Genomic DNA, 3,631 nt, shown 5'->3' on the forward strand with positions numbered 1-3,631 from the left:
ATTTCTGCTGTCTAGAGTCCAGTTTTAATTCTAGGAGGGTCCTCCAGGCCCCACTTGGAGACTGGCAACCCTAGACTTGGCCACTAGCAGGGGATTTGGGGGTGAGGTTGGGAAACTCCTGCAGATTTGGGGGTGGACCCTGGGGAGGCCTGGGACCTCAGTGAGGTACAATGATGAAGAAGAAGAAGAAGAAGAGGAGGAGGAGGAGGAGGAGGAGAAGAAGAAGAAGAAGAAGATTGGATTTATACCCCGCCCTTCACTTGGAGTCTCAGAGCGGCTTACAAACTCCCTTCCCCTCCCCTCCCCACAACAGACACCCTGTTAGGCAGGTGGGGCCGAGAGAGCTCTGACACAAACTGCTCTTTCTCAAGGACAGCTGTGCCAGAGCTTGTGACTGACCCAAGGTCACATCAGCAGGTGCAGGCGGAGGAGTGGGGACTCAAACCCGGTTCTCCCAGATTAGAGTCCGCGCACTTAACCACTACCCCAAACTGGCTCTCACCCAAACTGGCCATAGAGTCCACCCTCCAAAGGACCCATTTTCTCAACGGGAAGTTATCTCTGTAGTCTGGAGAGAATCAGTAATTCCAGGGGATTCCCAGGTCCCACCTGGAGGGCTGGCATCGCTAGGCAGCACCCTCTGGGTGACTTGATACCACCTGATTTGCATGACTCAACTAGGCCCGGCTGTTGGCTACTGTTCATCAGCAGCCACCCTATGAAAGCCAGTGTGGTCCAGCAGTTAGAGCTTCAAAGTAGGGTCTGCAAGACCCAGGTTCAGACCCCCATCTTGCGGTGGAAGCTGACTGGGTGATTTTGGACCAGTTGCACACTTTCAGCCTAACCAACCTCACGGGGTTGTTGTGCAGATAAAAAGGAGATAATAATGTAAGCTGCTTCCCCCTCCCCCCGTGGAGAAAGACTGTAACCTTCCTGGGCAGGGGCTGTGTGGGAGGGGACTGGAGACGGAAAGCTGAAGAAAGCACATAAAGGTAGGTTGGCTGTTGGGTGGGAAGGGAATAGGGTTGCCAACCCCAGGTTGGGAAATCCCTGGGCATTTGAGGGGTGGCGCCCGGGGAGGGTGGGATTTGAGGAGGGGAGGCACTTCAGATGGTATAATGCCACAGACTCCACCCTCCAAACCAGTCATCTCCTCCATGGGAACTACAGTTGCCAGTCTCCAGGTGAGGGTTGGAGATCACTCAGAATTACAACAGTTGTCCAGGCGACAGAGATCAGTTCCCCTGAATAAAATGGCTGCTTTGGAGGGTTAAGTCTATGGCAATATACCCTGCTGAGGCTGCTCGCCTCCCCAGGCCTCACCATCCCAAGGCTCCAACCCCAAATCTCCAGGAATTTCCCAACCTGGAGCTGTGGAGTCTTGTGAGCAAGAATTCTACCTTGTGAGCTACTGGCATTTAAAGTTCTGAGTGAGCGATTTGGCTATCGCATAAATCAGTTTGCTCTGGAGCCACCCTTCCTGAGCCGAGACAAAATAGTGTGAGCCGGAGGCTAAAAAACTGTGAGGTAGCTCACACTAACTCAGCTTAGAGGGAACACTGATCGCATCCTTCTTTCCCTGGTTCTAAACTTACTCTACCAGATGTTGAAAACGGCAGGTAATTGACCCCCCTTCCTGCCCTTCCAGAGAAAAGAGAAGGAAAAAAACAGGAACACTTTAAAAAATCAGAGTGGGGAGAGGGGTAGTTCTCCCCATCTTAGTAATTCTACAGCTCAGTCCTTTGGCCCATCACTCTGCAGCCAGCAGGCCAGGCCACATGGCCAATGGCGCTGGACCTGCAGAACAGAGCTCAGACATCTGTCCCCTCCCAAAGATCCACGCCAAGAGCCAAAGACCCAAGCAGATCTCCCTCCTGGGAGCAAGCACTTTCATCAAACCTCTGACTCTGCCCCATTCTATACCTGAGGGCCCTCCTTGAAGGCATTCTGGGAAATCTCCAGGAATCACCTCGAGATTTCTAACACCAAATCCCTCACTTCCTTTGCAAATCAATCCATTTACATAACCAGGGCTTTTTTTGTAGAAAAAGCCCAGCAGGAACTCATTAGCATAATAGGCCACACCCTGACACCACAGCTCATTAGCATATTAGGCCGCACCCCCATGTTACCAGAAGTGTGGTCATCCAGCCACACCCACCTTTTGCGTCTTATTCTGTTTACCTTGTTTGTTGTCAAAACCCAGGGCTTTTTTTGTAGCAGGAACTCCTTTGCATGTTAGGCCACACACCCCTAATGTAGCCAATCCTCATGAGTTCCTGCTGTTGGGTGTGGCCTGTTATGCTAATGAGTTCCTGCTGGGCGTGGCCAACTCAGGAGCCAGCCGGAACTCCGTTCCTGTGCGTTCCTGCCCAAAAATAGCCCTGTAACATAACTATGGCACGTAATTGACCTCCCTTCCTGCCCTTCCAGAGAGAAGAGAAGAAAAAAAACAGGAACACTTTAAAAACTCAAGAGTGGGGAGGGGGGGTTCTCCCCAGCTCAGTCCTTTGGCCCATCACCAGCAATATTCCCTCTAAGCTGCAGAGTCTTGTGAGCAAATATTGTACTCTGTGAGCTCATGGCATTTAAGTTGTGAGCGAGCGATTGGGCTACTGCATAAATTAGTTTGCTCTGGAGCCATCCTTCCTGAGCTGAGACAAAAATGGGTGAGCCGGAGGCTAAGAAACTGTGAGCTAGCTCGCACTAACTCAGCTTAGAGGGAACACCTGACCAATGCTCCCTCTCTAAGCTGTGGAGTCTTGTGAGCAAAATTCCTACTTTGTGAGCTCGCATTAAAGTTGTGAGCGAGCGATTTGGCTGCTGCATAAATTAGTTTGCTCTGGCAGTGTTCCCTCTAAGCCGGCTCAAACATTTTTGTCTCCGCTCAGGAGGGATGGCTCCAGAGCTGACAAATTTATGCAGCAGCCAAATGGCTCACTCACCACTTTAACTCCAGTAGCTCACAAAATAGAATTTTTGCTCACAAGACTCCACAGCTTAGAGGGAACATTGCTCTGGAGCCATCCCTCCTGAGCGGAGACAAAAATGTTTGAGCCGGCTTAGAGGGAACACTGCCCATCAGAACCATAAAAAGACATCTGGATTCTCAATTCAGGCTGCACTAGTCTCGCGTGCATCTGAACACAACAAAAATTAGATTCTATGATGCATCATGCGTGTAAAAAGCCCCTTAAGCACCTTTAGGACTCACACGCTTTATTGCAGCATAATCTTTCGAGAAACACAGCTCTCTGGCACATCTGACAAAAAGAGCTGTGTTTCTCGAAAGATTATGCTGCAATAAAGCGTGTGAGTCCTAAAGGTGCTTAAGGGGCTTTTTACACGCATGATGCATCATAGAATCTAATTTTTGTTGTGTTCAGATGCACGCGAGACTAGTGCAGCCTGAATTGAGAATCCAGATGTCTTTTTATGGTTCTGATGGGCAGTGTTCCCTCTGAGCTGAGTCAGTGTGAGCCAGCTCACAGTTTTTTAGTCTCTGGCTCACACATTTTTTTGTCTCAGCTCAGGAAGGGATGGCTCCAGAGCAAACTAATTTATGCAGCAGCCAAATCGCTCGCTCACAACTTTAATGCCAGGAGCTCACAAAGTAGGAATTTTTGCTTAC

This window comes from Gekko japonicus, unplaced genomic scaffold, assembly GCF_001447785.1.
Source record: "Gekko japonicus isolate JY-2015 unplaced genomic scaffold, Gekko_japonicus_V1.1 scaffold1395, whole genome shotgun sequence".
NCBI classification, from domain to species: Eukaryota; Metazoa; Chordata; class Lepidosauria; order Squamata; family Gekkonidae; genus Gekko; species Gekko japonicus.